The sequence below is a fragment of the Theropithecus gelada genome, chromosome 9 (assembly GCF_003255815.1).
Source record: "Theropithecus gelada isolate Dixy chromosome 9, Tgel_1.0, whole genome shotgun sequence".
In the NCBI taxonomy this organism is placed as follows: Eukaryota; Metazoa; Chordata; class Mammalia; order Primates; family Cercopithecidae; genus Theropithecus; species Theropithecus gelada.
This window is the reverse complement of record NC_037677.1, coordinates 70,667,316-70,689,513: the sequence shown is the minus strand read 5'-3', so window position 1 is coordinate 70,689,513 and position 22,198 is coordinate 70,667,316. Positions and strand designations below refer to the sequence as shown.

At 37.4% G+C, this 22,198-nt stretch overlaps 1 protein-coding gene across 2 annotated transcripts in view; it reads right to left on the bottom strand.

Moving 5' to 3' along the window:
- JMJD1C (jumonji domain containing 1C) overlaps positions 1-22,198 on the bottom strand; it is a 363,296-nt gene that overhangs the window by 244,816 nt on the left and 96,282 nt on the right. The window lies entirely within an intron of this gene.

Genomic DNA, 22,198 nt, shown 5'->3' with positions numbered 1-22,198 from the left:
CACCCGGCTAATTTTTGTATTTTTAGTAGAGACAAGGTTTCACCATGTTGGCCAGGCTGGTCTCAAACTCTTGACCTCAGGTGATCTGCCCACCTCAGCCTCCCAAAGTGCTGGGATTACAGGCGTGAGCCACCGCACCCGGCCTCATTTCCTCTCTTGAGGTAGGACTTTAGGTCAATTTTTTTTAACCTCTATTCTTTTCTATTATAAGCATTTGAAGGTGTACATTTCTAATTCCACTTGAAGATGCACTGGCATATTCTAATTTGCTTTGTTTTCATCATAATTCAGTTCAAAAGGACTTTTAATATTCCTTGTGATTACTTTGGCCAACAGGATGTTGAAAATTGTCGTGTTTAATGTAAAAATATTTGGGTTTCTTTTTAGATACTGTACTTTTGTTTTTGTTTGTTGAGCAGGATGTCACTATATTGCCCAGGCTGGTCTCGAACTCTTGGCTTCAAGCAATCCCCCCAACCTAGGCCTCTTGTACTGTTACTGATTTCAAATTGAATTCCATTTTGGTCTGAGAATATACTCTTGTATTAATTCTGCCTGTTTCAACGTATTTAGGCTTGTTTCATGGCCCTGCATACGGTCTCTCTTGATGAACATACCACGTGCACTTGAAAAGAGTGTGAATTATGACGCTTTGGGGGATTGTTTTATAAATATCACCTATATTCTGAATGTTTGTGTCCCCCATTAAAATGCATATGTGGAAACCTAGTCACCACTGGGATGGAATTAAGAAGTGGGACGTTCAGGAGGTAACTAACACATGAGAGCAAAGCCTTCATATATAGTTTTTTTTTTTTTTTTTTTGAGACGGAGTCTCGCTCTGTCGCCCAGGCTGGAGTACAGTGGCCGGATCTCAGCTCACTGCAAGCTCCGCCTCCCGGGTTTATGCCATTCTCCTGCCTCAGCCTCCCAAGTAGCTGGGACTACAGGCGCCCGCCACCTCGCCCGGCTAGTTTTTTGTATTTTTTAGTAGAGACGGGGTTTCACTGTGTTAGCCAGGATGGTCTCGATCTCCTGACCTCGTGATCCGCCCGTCTCGGCCTCCCAAAGTGCTGGGATTACAGGCTTGAGCCACCGCGCCCAGCCCATATATAGAATTAATACTCTAATAAAAGAGGACCCGGCAGGGCACAGAGCTCACGCCTGTAATCCCAACACTTTGGGAGGCTGAGGCGGGCAGATCACCTGAGGTCAGGAGTTCGAGACCAGTCTGACCAACATGGAGAAACCCCATCTCTACTAAAAAATACAAAATTAGCCAGGCGTGGTGGTGCATGCCCGTAATGCCAGCTACTCAGGAGGATGAGGCAAGAGAATCACTTGAACCTGGGACGCGGAGTCTGCAATGAGCCCAGATAGCGCCACTGCTCTCCAGCCTGGGCAACAAGAGCAAAACTCCATCTCCAAAAAAAAAAAAAAAAAGGCAGAGGACAGTTTTCATAAGCAAACATACAAATGGCTAAAAAATGGTCAAAATTCATGAAAAAAATGCTCAATCTCACAAGTCATCAGAGAAATAAAAAATTAAAACCATAATTTACATATAAAATGAGAAAGTACATTTACAAAGAATACTTGTAACATTTCGTTAAAATAAACTTTCCACTTTCCTTTTTCTTTTTAAAAATTGTCAGTCCTTTGTGTTGAGTGAATAAATGAAATTGTGACTGTGTAAATGAGCAGAACCTTAATCCTAGATGGTATATATAACACTCATCTGAACAGGATGTTTTTAGGAAATCATAATGCCCAATCCCCATTCCCAAAAGCTGTGCAGTCAAGTAGCTGTTTTCTTCATGCCACTTTGGGATAGAAAAATGTGATAATAAACCAACATTTCAGCACTTTAATTCCCTATCATGTTGCACTAAAGTAAAAAATAGCCTCCAGAGCCCCATTTTTAAGCTAGGAAGAGTCCCTGTAACTACAACCATATAATAAACATACTAGAAATTAAGACTTCTGTTGGATTCTCACCATTCAATTTACTTTTTAGCAGTTTATTGGGTACATTTTCAAATCTCCCTTTTTGTGTGTGGAATAACATGTTAAAAACCTCAAAAAAGATGTCAAATCATGCCCCTTATTTTAAAATTTAGCATCCCATGGGACTAGAATAAAATCTAAACTCTTTATGCTAGTTAACAAGTCCCTGAAAATCTGGTTTCTGCAGACTCCTCTGACCTTGCTACAACCACTTGTCCCTTACTCTACAGATCAGTATGGTAATTTCCTGTTCCTAAAACATACCAAAGCTCATTTTTCCATCATGGTAGAAGGAAAGCATGATTGAAATACTGTTTGAAACCAAAAGAAAGTTAAGGAGAAAGTGAGATGGACAGACCACTCTCTGGATCTCTGCTTTTATTTTCTTAAGGAAGAAGAGTGTCAGCAAGCTGGAAAGAGATTTTCTTAAGGAAAAGAATGTCAGCAAGCTGGAAATTTAAGTGTCACCAAGAAAACCAAGGGACTGCCCAAAGCTAGTATAAGTCATCCTGCTACTCAAATGTACTTCCACACTGTGTAACTTTTTAAAGCTTCAGAAACAAACTTCCAAAGTGCATTCCAGGTAAGTATCAATTTAGTAAGACTGACAATGAATAAAGAGTACTTATAATATTCCTAAAATCTAATAAAGGTAGTACTTAACATCACTTAAGGTCTTCACATCAAATGATTAAGTTACATAGGTAATACCATACAAGAGCTTGTGAAATGACATATTCAACATTCTACATCATCAGCTTCCAGGTAATGCACTACAGTGCAAAGGTTATATTCTTTGGAGTCAGAACCACAGACGTTGACTAAAATTTCTTTGAGTCTTAGTTTTCAAGTTAGTCAAAACTGATAGTATTTCAGAGGGTTGTTTTAAGGATTAAGCATGATAACAAAAAGGACTTAACAAAATAATCAACAGACCTTCAGTGCGAACACTGTAAGCACTGGTTTTCCTTTCTTTTCTTCCAACTTAAAAGAATGATGTATAGGCCAGGCGCAATGGCTCACGCCTGTAATCCCAGCACTTTGGGAGGCCAAGGCAGGCGGATCACAAGGTCAGGAGTTCGAGACCAGCCTGGCCAATAGGGTGAAATCCCATCTCTACAAAAAAATACAAAAAGGCTGGGCGCAGTGGCTCATGCCTATAATTCCAACACTTTGGGAGGCTGAGGCAGGAGAATCATTTGAACCTAGGAGCAGGAGGTTGTAGTGAGCCAAGATCATGCCACTGCACTCCAGCCTGGGCAACAGAGCAAGACTCTTGTCTCAAAAAAACAACAATGAAAAAAAAACAAAAATCAGCCTGGCATGGTGGCGTGTGCCTGTAGTCCCAGCTACTCAGGAGACTGAGGCAGGAGAATCCCTGGAACTCAGCAGGCAGAGGTTGCAGTCAGCTGAAATCGCACCACTGCACTCCAGCCTGGGAAACAGAGCAAGACTTCATCTCAAAAAAAATGAATGCTGTACTTCATAAAGACTAGAGAGACAATGTTTGGACAGATATTTGTCACCATGATCAAGACTGCATTGTAATGAAATGTTAAAAAGAGTAAGGACACATAAAATGCAGTTATTTAGAGAAACAGCAAATTTGATTTTAGGAAGAACCAACAGATAAATTGCCTGGTCTCATTTCAAAACAAACGAGACAAAAAAAAAAAGGAGAGAAAAGATATACAACATATTAACATTTTTAATCTTGGCTTTTTATATTTCAGTGGTGGAACCACATGCTAACTTTTTTTTTTTTTTTTTTTTTTTTTTTTAAAACAGATAGGGCCTTGCTATGTTGCCCAGGCAGGCCTTAAACTCCTGAACTCGGGAGATCCTTTGTGCCTCAGCCTCCTGAGTAGCTGAGTAAATAGCTATGTGCTAGCATACTCAGTAAGTATTAAGATATATTTGAGATTTTAACATGAAGAAGTAAAAATTATTTCTTAATATGAAAAAAGAAGAAAAATGAAATTTATGATTGGAATATAGTAACATGTCTGTAGAATTTATCTTTTCAAAAACAGATCTAACCAAGAAGGGTTACTGAGTAGCGAAGATGTAAAACATCTAAAATCCATAAACCCAAGGGTGACAACACAGTATTTAGGGAAGCAGGATAAAGAGACGCAGTTATTAACTTATAAATATGTAACAAAAAATGGTCTTATAAAGAATGTTTTAACATTAAATTTTAAAGTGAAACAAAAGCAGTACATGGGGTGAAAAGAAATAGCAACTATATTAACACTTGTTCTGAGTCCATATTCTAAAGAAATTCAATCCAAAAAGTAGGAGTTTTTGCTATTTACCAGCTGCAATGTTTAAGGATCAGCATGATACAATTAGTTCTTGCTCCCAAGGATAACTACAATTATATTTCAAACGGAGTGCAAGGATAAATATCTGGATAGCAATCCTTATAAAAATACTACCATCATATAACTTTTTAAATTTAAGAAGCTTATACAATACATGTATGTACATTCTCTCACTTCATTTTTAGCACCTCAATTCTCTCAATTAAATCCTATAAAGTAGGTATTAAATATGTTTTTCAGATGAGAACTCAAAACCCAAAAAGATTAGGTGATTTATCTGTTACACAGCTAATACATGGAAGAGTCAGAATTCAAACCTGAGTCTACTTTTTAAATACCACATGTAGAGTTTTTTATTTTTATTTTTTTGAGACGGAGTCTTGCTCTGTTGTCCATGCTGGAGTACAGTGGCAATGATCTCAGCTCACTGCAATCTCTGCCTCCCAAGCTTAAGCGATTCTCGTGCCTCAGCCTCCCGAGCAGCTGGGATTACAGGTGTGCGCCAAGCCCGGCTAATTTTTTTGTATTTTTAGTACAGACGAGGTTTCACCACGTTGGCCAGGCTGGTCTCAAACTTCTGGGCTTCAGTGATCCGCCAACCTTGGTCTCCCAAAGTGCTGGGATTACAGGCATGAGCCACAGCACCCAGCCCCACATGTACATTTAAAAGGAAACAGTACTTGACAATATGCATGGGAGACCAGAAAGCACAAGGTATATTTTTTAATTATACAGATGTGAATAATTCTAACAAGAAAATGCAGTAGACATTTTCTGTGAAAGTAGTAACTCTAGTAGTAAAAAGTAACATCAATATTTGATTTCTCAGGGCCTGACATACATTAGGAACTTATTGTCAGTGGACTGAATAAATGAAGGGGACGAGTAAAACAATGCAGCTACATAGTTTCTGGTGTTCAATTTTTAAAGGACATATATATATATATATAAAACAGGAGAGAAACAAATATGCATATTCACAGATTAATATCATCAATCTTATAAGAAGGTCACCAGAATAAACTAAATTTTATAAAAAATACAAAGGAAAACCAAACAGGCCCATTGGCTGCATAAATTTAGCAGGCTAAACTAAGAATAAACAAGAATATTACATGGGAAAGATGGTGCAATATTAACAGATGCAGAGACAATAAACAACTACTCACACCTCCTGTTTTGTATCCATCTTCTCCACCAAGGAGAATTGAATAGAAAACTGGAAAAGGTAGAATAAACATAGTTAAAAAGTAAATGAAGTTGAAATAAGAAGACAGTAAGAGAACAGCCACTTTTAAATTTAGTTTTTGTCTGTAAAGCTTAACTAATCACAGGCTTGAATCAGGCATGTATGTATCTCCAATGTGTGCAAAGCAATACTGGAAGAAAACAGTTTCTAATAAGCAATTTTGGACATGAAGAAAAACATTTCCTAGAAAATATATTTCAAAGAATCACAGAAGTTTCAAGTGTAAAAGTTTAATAATCCATCAATATATGTCCATATCAAAGTCCAAAAGTTTTATTTGTAAGATGGTTTAAAGGCATAAAAAAAGAAAAAAGGCTACACACACCAAGAGGTAATTTTATTTCCCTACAAGTGATGTTAAACTTTTTATTATCAATAAAGTTATTCTTTTTAGGTAGGCTAGTGTAACTAATCCAACACTAGATTTTTTTTTGTTGTTGTTTTAAGCGAAATAGTATGGGAAAATATCCTGAAAATATTCTTAGGAATAAAATAAAAAAATAAAAACTCAGTAACACAGCACAAGCAGGTACTCACAGCTGGAATAAACAACCATAACTTACAATATTAACCAAGAACTAAAGTAAAAACTGATAAAATGTCTTCAAATATATTCCACAGGGCTCTATCCTTACACTTCAGTCAAGATACTTACAAAAGTCAAATTGTGAAATGAATATAGAACTCAAAGAATAATAATTAACATGTTGGATGATAAGGACTGTAAGGTTTCAACAGATGGAAAAGATGGGTAAAATAAACTAACTTTAAAATAACAGTAAAACCAGTGGTAGCTGACTTAGTGAAAACAAAAAGAAGCTTCATCTAAAGCCAAGTATTAGCAAAAGCTGATTAATATGCTAAATTACCAAAGATAAGCTATGCCCCAAAGGTTCAAAAATTGAGTAGGGGTAAAGTAGGGCTAACACGAAGACTGACCATAGTCTACTGAAGCAGCAGCTAGACTCAGATTTCTCCCTGACTCAAGCCTAGCAACTGTCTCCTTTCCCATTATGGTAGGAAAAAAAGATTTATTTCTTAGAAAAGGTTATCACAGGGTCCCTGGACCAAGAAGCATTTTAAAGCAGGTTGAGGGCAGAGATTACCATTGAAACAGAAGGATTAAGTGAAAGTTGACATAATGAAATATGTCTAGGACTAGACCCTCCTTTCACCCTCAGTCTTCTTTCCTCACACGGCATAACTCTGAAAGCCAGACAAAGCACTGACAGATTTCTTTGGGAAACCTAACCACCTTAAAAGATCTAAATACACAGACATTAGGTATTCCCCTATGGAAATGACCAGATCTTAAATGGATAAGATGACATCCAACGAAGTCTACCCACATGCTCAAGGCTTCCAATGTACTTTTTTAGTGTTACTCTATTACATATGAGTAGTCAAAAAGAATGGTCAGGAATTTCATGTGAGGAAAACATGACACATAAAATACAGAGACTAAAACATACATAGAGAAAAATGACAGGAAGAAAACAGACCAAAGAGAAGAAAACAAAACATTAAAAAAATAATATTCTCAATGAGATAAGAGGAAAATACCATAATCAAATGAAAAAGGATGCTATCAAAATACAATGATTTGGAGAAAAAAAAATAGAAAATATTTAGCAAATTAAATTATGACAGCAGAAATAAAAAATACGATAGGTTTAGAAAAGGAAGTTCAACATTTTTCCAAATAGAACATAAAGCATATAGGAGACAAAGGGAAAAATACAATCAGTGTGGTTCAATATCACAAGTTTCAGAAAAGAGAAACATAACAGAGAAAAGAGGGAATCTTAGAAACAATTCAGAAAAACTTTACAGAACTCAAACTCATAAATTTCAAAACTGAAAAGCAACTCCTCAAAAGCTAAGTACAACAGATAAAAATCACCTGGCGCAGTGGCTCATGCCTGTAATCCCAGCACTTCGGGAGGCTGTGGAGGGTGGATCGCCTGAGGTCAGGAATTTGAGACCAGCCTGGCCAAATCAGTGAAACCCCGTCTCTACTAAAAACACAAAAATTAGCCAGGCGTGGTGGCAGGTGCCTGTAATCCCAGTTATTCAGGAGGCTGAGGCAGGAGAATCGCTTGAACCCGGGAGGTGAAGGTTGCAGTAAGCCAAGACCGTGCCATTGCACTCCAGCCTGGGCAACAAGAGCGAAACTCTGTCTCAAACAAAAAAACAAAAAACAGATAGAAATCAATGTACATCTAGGAACATCACTGTGAAATTTCCAAGCAGAGACACAAGAAAAGATCCCACAAGTTTCTTTTATATAAAAGATCAAAAACCAGAATGGCATCTGACTTTTTAAAAGCAAATTCAGAATCTAGAAGTCACTGATTAATGCTTTCCAAATTCTGAGGAAAAATCATTTCTAATCTTTCATCTAGAATTCTACATCCACTCAGGTCTGAGTCAAGTTTGAGAGTAGAATTAAGATATTTTCAGACGAACAGGCCATCAAGCATATTTTAAATGTAGGGTTTTTTATTTGTTTTTAAAGGAGTAAGATATACTCCATTGATACAAGACAATAAACTAAGACAAGAAATCCAGGAAAAGAATACAGCGAAAGAGAGGCAAGGAAATCATCAAGATGATAGTCACATAAAATCAGGAGGCCTGGAGGGCCAGTACAGATATAAAGGCCTGAGGAAAGATTTCATAAAGAAGATAAAATTGACAGGATACCTAATACACAAACCTGAATGTACTGAAATGATTTTACATAACTTAGGGAGTATCTGATTAATCAGTGGCAAGTACATATCATTAATTCCAAAAAAATAGTATTTTTCAAGAAATTAAAAGCCAACATATACTAAGTAGCTAACCAAAACCTGTGTTGATATTTTAGAAAACTTTTAAATGTTTACTTTAATGTTCTCTCTTAAGTCTCACGTAGGTTAATTTCTCAAATTACTAATGTTTAATAAGTACTAGTATTTCAAAAGCACAGTCATTACAAACCACTTGCAACTGAAATCTTACTACATACATAAAACAATTTCCATACACAGAAAACTCTAGGAGGGACGGAATTGACAACCAAAATGAGTGACTGAGGCCAAAGTCTCAACCAATCAAGGTTTATTAAGCCAGCTTTAGGGCCCATCCAGGAAAAACCAACACATATGTAACTGTTTTTCCAAAGAGATTTTCAGGAGGTTTCCTATTTATGTATTTCCTTAAAGCAGGGGAGGCATGTAGGAAGAGGGGCAGGTAGGCAGTAAGGTGAATGGTTAAATTCCTGTGAGACTTTAATTGGTATCCAGTAAAAACTATATTTTACATAATATTAGGTGAATGAAGGAAAAGGGGAATAAAGGCAAAATCAATTCCTTGGACATTTCTGGGTCAGTGGAAGAATGACTGTTCTTGTCTCTGTTCTGCACCTGAGAAGATAAGATTGTAAATGATATTATCAGTGTGGCACAGAACAGACCTTAGTTTTAGGAGCTTGACTTAGATTGTAGATCTGAAGTTACAATTGGCATGTATCTGTTTGTGGGAGACCAGCAAAGCATTTGCTTTTCAATGATCTGCGGGGGCAGTCTTTCATAGATGCCTGAGGTCTTTTACTTTTACATGGGGATCTGGTTAAGGCATAATGTTAGTAACAGCTACTCATATGAAAGAGAGTGTTGCATGACTCAGACTCCAGGATTAACTTTCCTTTTGCATAAGGAGTCTGGGAGTCCTGGGATTTTTAATTTCCTTTACAGAATCAAGTCTAGGCTGCTCAGTCACAGAGTACTTGGCACACAGGAAGTAATAAATATATATTTGAATAAATGAAAAGATCATATAAGGAAGTGTCTTCTCTAGATATATTAAAAGATCTCACTGTCCCTTCCTAAATGCCAGGAAGCATGGTCAAATACCTACCACAGAAACTAATGACAAGTAGACCCTAGGTATTCAACTTTAAAATATCATAACCATTTATAAATGACCCCACAAAACATACAGTGACATACAACATATTATTTCACCAAGGCACAAATTTAATCACATATATTGCATGGCTTTTGTGCAGAGGAAATAGTTGAACGAACTTGGGTGAAGTAAAAAGCATCCACAGTTCAACACATCTATTGATTTCTCCTAAATCTCATCTTTTTGTGATCTCTACTTAGTCTAACATGCTCTACTATTTCTAAAGTAACAAAATGTAACAAAAAAGGTTCTGTTAATACTGTGAAGGAAATGAAGAGTGAATGAGGAGGTGAATGAAAGTGATAATACCTATAAATGTCAGGACCACTGCTAATACCAAGCTGTCATATGAAGAACTGGAAAAATCTTCCGTAAGAATCCAGAGACGTAATTATTAGTTAATAACAGAGCCACGACTAGAAATCAGTCCTAACTTCTAAGCAAATAAACTTTCCAATATACCTTATTACCCTTTCCTTGAGTTAGCATCTTCTTTTTAAAGACAAAAAATATACTGAGCCCAAACCAGTAATTTTATGTATGATTTTATTATATATTATTTTATATTTTATTATCATACTCTGACTATTTTGGTTTTCATAATACCCCACACTACACTAACTGTTCCAAATTACTTCTTTCTAGGCCCAAGAGAACTCCAGAGCTCTAATGGAGAAAAGTAGATAAGAAAGAGCCATGTCTTCCAACAGGAAACAATCCTAAGCATTTTCAGGTCTTAAGCACTAACTTTCAGTCAACATTAAAACTACTTTTCACGTTGAAACCATGGAGAAAGACAAGACAATCTTGTTACCAATCAGTCTATGTCCCATTTAAGGAAGAAGTTTTGGACTTCTGGTTCTCAGAGCAATGGTTGTTTCCATCCACCAAATTTGTTGTGATTTGTTATGGCAGCCCTAGGAATCTAATACAGTAAGTTTCACAGATATTATACTGAGTGTAAAAGCCACTGAATGATTCCAGTTATATTAAGTTCAACAACAGGCAAATCTCATCTTTGATGATAGAACTGGTATCAGTGGAACAGAGGGGTGGTACAGACTGGGTAGAGGTATCGGGTTAACTACAGTGAGTGAGAAACATTCTTTGTTTTGATCTAAGTGGTAAGTTACGTGAGTAGATACAAATGTGTTACTGATTTTTTTTTTTTTTTTTTTTTTTTTTTTTTTTTGAGATGAAGTCTCACTTTTCTCACCCAGGATGGAGTGCAGCGGTGTGATCTTGGCTCACTGCAACCTCCACCTCCCGGGTTCACGCGATTCTACTGCCTCAGCCTCCTGAGTAGATGGGATTACAGGTGCCTGCCACCACGTCCACCTAATTTTTGTACTTTTAGTAGAGATGGGGTTTCACCATGTTGGCCAGGCCGGTCTCGAACTCCTGACCTCAGGTGATCCGCCTGCCTGGGCCTTCCAGAGTGCTCAGATTACAGGCGTGAGCCACCACACCTGGCCTGATTTTTTTTTTTTTTTTTTTTTTTTTGAGGCAGAGTCTCACTCTGTTGTCCAGGCTGAAGTGCAGTGGTGCAATCTCGGCTCACTGCAACCTCCAACTCCTGGGTTCAAGTGATTCTCCTGCCTCAGCCTCCTAAGTAGCTGGGACTACAGGTGCGTGCCACCACGCCCAGCTAATTTTTTTGTATTTTTAGTAGACACAAGGTTTCACCGTGTTAGCCACTATGGCCTCGATCTCCTGACCTCGTGATCCACCTGCCTTGGCCTCCCAAAGTGTTGGGATTACAGGCATAAGCCACTGCGCCCGGCCCGATTTTTATTTTTTAAATAGAAGATCTTGGCCTTGTTGCCCAGACCGCTCCTGAACTCCTGAGAATTCCTGAGCTCCAGCTATTTGCCTACCTCAGCCTCCCAAAGTGCTGGGATTATAGGCTTGAACCACCATGCCCAGCCAAAAATGTGTTTTTCAAAAACACTAAGAGCTATGTATAATTGACCCTGGAACAATTCAAGGGTTGGGACTGAGGACATCCTGCCCAGTCGAAAAGTTGAGTATAATTTTTGACTCCCCATAAAATTAACTGGTAATAGCCTACTGTTGACTGAAAGTCTAAACAATGACATAAATTGTCAATTAACAAATATTTTGTATGTCTATTATATACTGTATTCTTACAACAAAGTAAGCTAGAGAAAAGAAAAAGTTATTATGAGCAAGAGAAAATACATTTACAGTATAATGTACTTATCGATCCCTAAATTTCTGTCTCATGGTATTGAAGTTTGCAAGATTGCACTAAACACCATTAAAAATTATGCAAGGTCTGTGAGAGATTATTTCTTACTGCAATATACTATTTAGTGGAGAGGTGAACTACTCACATGGTAATGTTAGCATCACACTGAGTTTTAAGCAGACACTTGCAACATTTGGGTTCACCAGAGTAAAAACAAGAAGTAGCTAAAAAATTACCACAGCATATACTAAAGTTAATTTTATGCAGTTATGAGTTAACACTGCATCTTTAAGTTTGTTTATATTTCTCTCTACTGTAAATAGTGCCATGTCACATCTCTGTATGGGTAAAGTTCTGATATTTTAACTTTTTAAATAGATTTGTGTATATTTTATGGTAGCAAATGATAAAACTAAGATGTACATATATTTTATACATTTATGACATACCTAACATTTTCTTAATTTTTAAAAAGTATTTCTAGGTTACACAGTTCATCTATCATTTTCAAATTGTTGCAAATCTCTAAAATATACTGCAATATATTTATTTAAAAGTATCTGCATATAAATTGACTCTCAAAGTACAAACCCACCATTGTTCAAGTGTCAACTGCACAGAAGAATAGTATATACGAGGGATGATACTGATTTAATTAAAAGAAATAAGAAAACGGCCAAAACACAAAAAGAGAGCATATCAAAACAATACCACAAAGTAGTTGCTAAATAAACTCCTATTGAAAGACTAAGTAGTTCAGTGTTATCTTAAGACAAGCTATTTTAATCGGGCAGACAAAGATATACAACACAATTTATCAAGTTTAGAATGGTCTCATCTACCAAAGCATATGTATATGTGTGTATCTCTTAAAGAGGTAACAGGAAAAGAGGTTAAAGACAAGCAATCTTCACTGTTTTGATGAGACAGAACTGTTTGGACTTTACCTGGTCTGCTGTTGAATATCAAAAGAGGTTATTATTCTCTTTATGTTTTGCTACCTTAAATATATGGTATTCATGATAAATTTACCTCTGTTACATAACATTCTTAAAATTTATGACATATTATAGTTTAATATGTGTAGATTTTAATATAGGTTTTCCAAGCGGAATTACAAAATAAAAAGACAATCTCATATTGTAGGAAAATTGTAGGCAAACACTGGGAAGGAGGAAGTCTTAGATTTATTCAGTAAAATAGTTTGCTAAACTTCTTTCTGGTGGGGGAAAGACTCTTGATAGCTCTCTTATGCTGCAGGTAACTTTTCTTCTGTTTAGCTAGGAGACAAAAAACGGCTATCAAGTGACAAGATAATGAAAAAGTGTTTTTTTTTTTTTTTCTCTTGGTAAGAAATACTAAGAAATCTAAATAAAGCAAATATTTTAACTTCAGCAAGTATTTAAACTTTTTTCCCTGGATTTCTCTGTCAATTCAGACTAAAAACCAAATGAGAGAGTCAAAAATGTTTGTGGTAAAAATTAGAGAATTTCAAAATTGCTAACACTGAAAAATACCAGATGAACCAAAGAAGATAAAAGGTTACTTGATTCTATTTAAATGTGAAAAAGAACCACAGTGAAAAGTAACTGATAAATACTGAAAGAATGAAAAATACCTACTTTTACAAAGACATCTGGATTTCTTGAAAGTATGCTATCAATACTGTATTTTTTTTTCTTTTTTTTTTGACATGGAGTCTTGCACTGTCGCCCAGGCTGGAGTGCAGCGGCACAATCTCGGCTCACTGCGAGCTCTGCCTCCTGGGTTCATGCCATTCTCCTGCCTCAGCCTCCTGAGTGGCAGGGACTACAGGTGCCCGCCAACACGCCAACAGCAGCTAATTTTTTTGTATTTTTAGTAGAGACGGGTTTCACCGTGTTAACCAGGATGATCTCGATGTCCTGACCTCGTGATCCGCCTGCCTCAGCCTCCCAAAGTGCTGGGATTACAGGTGTGAGCCACCGCGCCCAGCCAATACTGTGTATTTTCTTAAAGGTATTAAAAACTAAGAAAACTGAATCTACTAAGCATTCTTAGTATAGTAACAGTTTCTCTTCAACTTTAAAATGTATATTTGAGTCTGTGTGTTTTATATTCTGATTTTAAAATCTCAATTTAGAGATCCCAAGTCTAACCAGGATCACCATAAGGCTAGAGTTTGTTCCCCATAATTTTCTCAACTCTCACAATGTGAGCACTGTGCTCAAAAGGTAACTGTGATTCCAGTTATTTAGACATACAAGAAAAATCGAGATGCAAGAAAATCAGCCTAACAAAATATGTATTAAAAATTTATTCTGGTCCAAGCACAGTGGATCATGTCTGCAATAACAACACTTTGGGAGGCTGAGGAGGGTGAATCACTTGAGGTCAGGAGTTTGAGACCAGCCTGGCCAACGTGGTGAAACCTAATTTTTCTTTGCTAAAAATAACAAAAAAAAAAAAAAACTTGCCGGGTGTGGTGGCGGGACGCCTGTAGTCCCAGCTACTCGGGTGGCTGAGACAGGAGAATCACTTGAGCCCAGAAGGAAGCGAGCCAAGATCAGGCCACTGCACTCCAGCCTGGGTGATAGAGCGAGAAAAAAAAAATTATTCCAACACTAGAGGAAAAAAAAAGTTGTCTTGGATGAATTGACAAACAATAGGTTGGTATTCCCAACAAGGCCTTATAAGTGAATTGAATTTAAGTGAATTTTTGCTTTATGTGCTGTGCCAACTTTGCAACTTAATCCTCTTCAGGATACAACTGCACTGACTTTGGAAGTGACTAAATGTAACAGTATGACTTTGTGTAAAAATATGGTTACTTAGAAAACCCCACTTAAGAATAAAATTTTTCCTTATATAAAATGACTATTATTAATATATAATATCACAGGTATTATATATCAGATATACCTCATTAGGATTAAACCTATACATTTTAGTGTCATTATTCAATTTTTTAAAGTTGCCAGTTTACTAAATTATATAACCCTTCTCCATCTAATAAAACCTTATCAGAAAGTACCAATAAGAAAGATTAACTATTATGCAATAATATTAAACAATTATCGATTATGCTTCCTTTAAAACTTTTATATATCAAAATATGAAACTAGTTCTCACTTGTAATATAACTTGTATTACAAACCATTAGTTCAGATCATGTGGATTCAGCAAAACTTTATTATAGGTGTTTGATTTTTAGATTTTAATTCAGCATATTCTTAGAACTCCCATGACCTTTAAAAAATATTTTTATTTTTGTAAAGTGATAGGTACACACAGCCAAAACTTTCAATCATAATCCTCTGGAAGAACTAATTCAGTATATAAACCTAAGACATACAATATGGTTACAAAACTGTAAAATGAAACTATGTAAGATCATATTCCTTAAATTTTCCTTAAAATCTTCTCATAACCTAACACAATGAAAAGCAACTGCAATGCCCTACAGAAAACAAGCACCTGCAGAAAAAGATACAGTCTGGCAAGTGCTGATACTACCAATTCATCACTTCATTCTTAAACATTAAGGCAACTCCTTCCCCTTCCTGTACGCTCAATCCATGAAGTTGAAGAAAACAGAGCTTACAGTGTTTTTGCTGAACTCCCACAACTACACAGCTGAACCCATTTCATTCTCTAAAGAAATACTGTCCTTCAGAGAAGAGGCTTTAAAGTGGATTCATGCAGTATCCTGCTTTTAGCGAGAAGTTCCAGGTAGGGAAACTGCTCTGTGATGCATTTAACCCCTATCAAAAAGCCTCTTAAAAAATAAAAAAAGCCAACCAAAGATGATACCTGCGATCAAACAAGAACACTAAGATAAGAGAAATTTTACAACGTTTAAATTGTACAGGAAAACATGATCATGGAAAAAATAACACACAAACTCTAATAACACTTAACTACATAGCCAAAAACATTTTAAGTCTCAAAGTAAAACATAATTCACATAACAATCAGCATTTATCTTAGTTTATTTTTTTTTCAATAATAAACATTTAAAAGTCAGCTGAATTGCAATCCATAATTGTAAGAAAAATCTATCTCATTTTATCCATGTTTTTCAATGTATCCTTAAAATTTTAGAAAGCATGTGATATTACTTTAAAAAAGCATTTAAACATTTCTTTGGCATGTTATTAAAGCATGAAAGGCCTGTCAAATAACAAGGGGAAAACTGTCTTGTTGGCTGATCATGCTGTGCTGGCAATTTCTCAAACATCTGCTAAAGGTCAGATTTCCACTGCATGAAACCAATCAATGGAACTATACAATTCTCCTACCACTTTAAGAAGCTAAACAAATAACACTATTTTACATGAGTAATGAAATATAACTTAGCTTTGTAATAAATTGTAGCAAAGCCTACCCCCTCATCACAGAATTCACACATTTTAAAAATGCTTACAAAATTCTATTTGCTAAATTTTAACCGGTTTACTGTATTCACCAAATACGCATACAAAACTCTAATTTTCCGTTGGCAAAAATTAAACAACTGATTTTTCAATTTCACACTGCAAAAAGTGCTGCATGTTCAAACAAAATTTTAAGGATGATTTTAACAGTAAATATTTATGATTTTTTACTAGTCTGAAAACATCTAACAGTGGGTCACTAAGAAGACAGAATCACTTTGCAACTAATTCACATTACTAGTTGAGTTGACACAAGAAACTACATTGTTAAAACTAAACTTGTCACAGGATCATACTGATTTCTCTGTGATCAAAGTGACTGATGTCACCTACTTTGAATAAATTTTTTACCCAAACCATCCTGAAAATATTTCACAGTCTACAACTCAGGAAACTTGCCCAATTATTTAAACAAGTAATTGAATGCAACAGGTTATCAAACAATTGAAGTTAAATATATGTTAAGAAGCACGCCCAATGCACATACATAGATGACGTACTACTATACTTAGTTTTTAAGAGCAGAAATTAAATTAAAGCTCAATTTAAAATGCTTTTTCCTTCAAAGTACCACCCTATGTAGTTAAATACTCAAATTGCTACCAAACTTTTATTAAGTATATTATGGCTATAGTGATGACAAAGATTTAAAATATGCCCCTTTTTATAAGCCTGTCCAACTATGAATGAACAATTTTAAATTCTGGATTAAAACACTTTGCCAAATGGCCCTCATAAAATTAGTGAGCAAAATCTGAATAATCAAGTGACTACACAAAGACTTGTTAAAAAACTTGTTAACATTTTCATAACATAGTAATCTTGTGCCTCATTTAAAAATATGTTGAAGCTGACTAGGAAACAGATGGCTAAAACTGTCTCTGTGATTATGCTATATTCTACAGAAGTTCCATCATACTGTATATGTTAAATATTTCCTTCCAAACAATGAAAACATAGAGAATTTACTTCTAATGAAACTTGTATTAAGAAAGTTAGGTCCTAAACAATCCACTCCCTTAAGGAATACTGCAAGGCAACTGGAATAAGCCAGTTATTGTCAACAATTAGACCAGTATCATTTTCCTGTGTAACACAGACAAGTTTTTCAGTGAAGTCAACTATTTCAGGTCATAATTTTGCTCTAATAAACCTAATGACTTTATAGAGGCTTAAAATTTAATTCTAAAGAAAGATCAACATTGAGACTACATTAAATATTTTCAAAAAATATTCTCATCACAGAAAGATAAATAACCTTTAGCTTTTAAGGGGCCTAAATCGAAATCATATTCTATTGTATTTTGTTACAGCAGTAGCTCAATAATTTAGATATGCATCAGAATCTAACTGAGGGCTTTTAGAGCAGACTGCTTAGCCATACCACTACAGTTTCTGATTCAGAAGATCTGAGGCAGGATCAGATAATTTGCATTTCAAACAAATTCTCAAGTAATGCCAATGATACTTGGTCTGGGGACCACACTTTAAAAATTACCATACTCAAGGATACTTATAAGATACATCCTGACAAAATATCTAATCTATCACGCATACAGTTTTGAAATTAATCTTTCTTTAACCACATTTAAGAGGCACTAAGTGGTTATTCAGAAATTATCCCATGATTTTCCACTGCCAATAACATCCAAATTTATTATGTCTGGTACTGAAGGTACAACAAATAAAACAATTAGATTTAATCTCAATTTTCCTATATGGCTCAAAAGAAAGTACACCTTCACAATTTTTTCTTAAAAGTCATGCCAAAACCAGTCAATATTTTCTATGCACTTATCCATCAGACATTATTATGTGCTGAGTTACAAACAATAAAAGGCTTACAGCAGAAAAATAGTAAAAATAAATTTAAAAGCCCACCCTACGGAAAGGAGACATAGAAACAAATAATTAAAATATCATGTGGGGATTTCTGCTTCCTGTGTATTTGAGAACCACCATTCCCACGACCATTAAAAATCTAGATAAGGGGCCTGGCATGGTGGTTCACACCTGTAATCCCAGCATTTTGGGAGGCCAAGGCGGTGGATCACCAGGTCAGGAGTTCAAGACCAGCCTGGCCGATATAGTGAAACTCTGTCTGTACTAAAAATACAAAAATTAGCCAGGCATGGTGGCACGCGCCTATAGTCCCAGCTACTCAGAGAAGGCTGAGGCAAGGAGAATCACTTGAACCCAGGAGGCGGAGGTTGCAGTGAGCCGAGATCATGCCACTGCACTCTAACATGGGCGACAGAGTGAGACTCCATTTCCAAAAAAAAAAAATCTAGATAAGGGCCAGGCGCAGTGACCCCTGTCTGTAACCCCCGTACTTTGGGAGGCCGAGGGGGGTGAATCACCTGAGGTCAGGAGTTCAAGACCAGCCTGACCAATGTGGTGAAACCGCGTCTCTACTAAAAAATACAAAAATTAGCAGGGCATGGTGGCAGACACCTGTAATCCCAGCTACTCGGGAGTCTGAGGCAGGAGAATTGCTTGAACCCGGGAGGCGGAGGTTGCAGTAAGTCAAGATCACATCATTGCACTCCAGCCCGGGAGACAGAGCAAGACTCTTGTCTCGAGAAAAAAAAAAAAAAAAATCTAGGTAAGATATACTTTAAGTTTGGGGGTTTTAAGCCATGTACTAATCAGACAGACAAGAATTACTGAGCCAAGACCTGAAAAGGTGTGAAACCAAGGGAGAGAAATAAGCAAAGCACTGTCAGCTACTTTTGCCCTGGGGTTGAAAGGCCAAGCAATACACTTGGTGGCTTCCACAAAACAGATCTAACAAAGTCCAAATTCAGGGTCCAACAAAGGTAAAGACCCTGATTGAGTTAGAATTCAGAAAGGCTATATCCTGGGAGCAAAGGTGACCCAGAATTAAGTCAGTTATTTTATGGTCTGCGGTCCAGCTTTGAGTAACCAAGGTGGCTTCAAAAATCTCAAATCACACTAAGAAAAGGATAATCGGACAATCCCTATCACCAGGCACCTGGATGAAAGAAATACAAATCCTCTATGAAAACAAAAACAAAAAGGCCAGGCACAGTGGCTCACTCCTGTAATCCCAGCACTCTGAGAGGCCAAGGCAGGCAGATCACAAGGTCAGAAGTTCAAGACCAGCCTGGCCAATATGAGGAAACCCCATCCCTATTAAAAATACAAAAATTAGCCAGGCACGGTGGCGCACGCCTGCAGTCCCAGCTACTCAAGAGGCTGAGGCAGGAGAATCGCTTGAACCCAGGAGGCGGAGGTTGCAGTAAGCCAAGATCATCCCACGGCACTTCAGCCTGGGTGACAGAGGAGATGCTGTCTCACGCACACACACACAAAAATCACCCCAGACATTATTTCTACAACTAATTTTTCAAACGAAGGGACCAGCACACAATCAAAGATAAACAAGTATATGAGAAAATAAGGTGACATGAAGAAAAACCAGCAGAATCAATACAAAATTTTAAAGTATTTCTGTAAAACTAAATGCCAACATAGTACCACATACGAAAATTTGTGAACACAGTGTAAGAATAAAGGGGAAAATCTAAAGGCTCAAATGGGCCTTTAAGGCCCATTTAAAGACTAAAAAAGGGCTGGGTATGGGGGCTCACACCTTGTAATCCCAGCAGTTTGGGAGGTGGAGGCAGGTGTAGCATAGATCGCTTGAACTTTGTAGTTCAAGACCAGCCTGGACAACATGGCAAAACCCTGTCTCAACATAAAATACAAAAATTAGCCAGGCATGGTGGCACACACCTTTAGTACCAGTTACGTGTGTGTGTGTAGGGGCGGGGGGCAGGGGGCAGGGGCTGAGGCAGGAGGATCACTTGAGCCCGGGAATCCGAGGAGGCAATGAGCCATCTTCGCACCTGTCTCGGTAACAAAACGAGACCCAGTCTCAAAAATAATAAATGAATAAATAAAATAAATAAATAAAGGAGGCTAGGAAAGAATGAGTTAGGAATCCACTTGACAAAATTAGAAAGAGAACTGCAAAACAAACTCTATGAAAGTAAAAGGAAAGAAAATAAAGAACAGAGTAGAAATCAACAAAGTACAAAACAAACATTGTATAATGGAGACCGAAAAACCAAAATTTGCATTTTTGAAAATATTAATGAAACTGATAACTTACTGGTGAGACTTAGAAAACCCAAGCAAGACAAAAAAGTGAAAAAGACACTGCAGCAGATCTTACAGACATTGCTTATAAGATGCAAACTTAGGCTGGGCACGATGGCTCACGCTTGTAATCCCAGTACTTTGGGAGGCCAAGGCGGGCGTATCACCTGAAGTCAGGAGTTCGAGACCAGCCTGACTCACATGGTGAAACCCCATCTCTACTAAAAATACAAAATTAGCCGGGTGTGGTGGCTCACGCCTGTAATCCCAGCTACGCAGGAGGCTGAGGCAGGAGAATCGCTTAAATCCGGGAGGCGGAAGTTGCAGTTAGCTGAGATTGCACCATTGCACTCCAGCCTGGGCAAGAAGAGTGAAACTCCGTCTCAAAAAAAGAAAGAAAAAGAAAAAAAAAAGATGCAAATTTAGCTGGCAAAACTATATAGAGCAAAGCAAGAAAATTATTGCCATAAAGTTGGCAATTATCTCTAAGTAGAAGAAAAGATTTGTGATGGCTGAGAAGTTGAAACTGTGGAGGTTCTGGAGTGTTGGAAAGATGTGTGATGGCTGAGAAGTTGAAACTGTGGAGGTTCTGGAGTGATGGCAACGTTCTAGTTCTTGATCTAGGGGATAGTTACACAGGTGTTCTTCACAATGACTGAGTTGCACATTTGTACTTTGTGCACTTTTTCTGTTATTATTATGAACTGCTGTGCTCCTTTCCCCCAATTCATATATTGAAGTCCTAACCCCTGATGTGACTGACTGACTATATTTGGAGATAGGACCTTTTTTTTTTTTTTTTTTTTTTGAGATGGAGTCTCGCGCTGTCACCCAGGCTGGAGTGCAGTGGCCGGATCTCAGCTCACTGCAAGCTCCGCCTCCCGGGTTCACGCCATTCTCCGGCCTCAGCCTCCCGAGTAGCTGGGACTACAGGCGCTGCCACCAAGCCCGGCTATTTTTTGTATTTCTTAGTAGAGACGGGGTTTCACCGTGTTAGCCAGGATGGTCTCGATCTCCTGACCTCGTGATCCGCCCATCTCGGCCTCCCAAAGTGCTGGGATTACAGGCTTGAGCCACCGCGCCTGGCCAATAGGACCTTTAAGGAGATAATTAAGAATAAATGAGGTCATATGGGTGAGACCCTGAAGTGAAATCTGATTAAGACTGGCATCCCTATAAGAGGAAGAAATATCAGAGCTTCACTTCCTCTTTGCTTCTTTTACCCTGTCACACATAGAGAAGGCCGTGTGAGGACATGGCAAGAAAGCAGCCTTCTGCAACCCAGGAAGACAGCCAACACTAGAAACCAACCCTGATGGCACCGTGATCTTGAATTTGTGGCCTCCAGAACTGTGAGAAAATTAATTTCTGTTTTTAAGCTACCTGTCTATGATATTCTGCTATGGCAACCCTAGCAAACTAATACAGTCCCATATCACTTTTTAAAAGATCACAAATACAAGGTGATAAAATTTAAAGATAAAAATACAATGAAACATTTTTTGAGATCATAGAGGAGACAGAGACCATTTATTATAAAAACAATGTGTATTTAAAAAGAAGGGGCTGGGCGTAGTGGCTCACACCATAATCCCAGCACTTTGGGAGGCCAAGGTAGGTGGATCACCTGAGGTTGATAGTTCGAGACCAGCCTGGCCAACATGGTGAAAACCCCGGTTCTACTAAAAATACAAAAATTAACCATGTGTGGTGGTGTACACCTGTAATCCCAGCTACATGGGAGGCTGAGGCAGGAGAATGGCTTGAACCTAGGAGGCGGGGTTGCAGTGAGCCAAGATCACGCCATCGCACTCCAGCCTGGGAGACTCCGTATCAAAACAAACAAACAGACAAACAAAAGACAATGAAGTCATCCCCAATGCATATCTTAGCCACAGGTTACTTACCA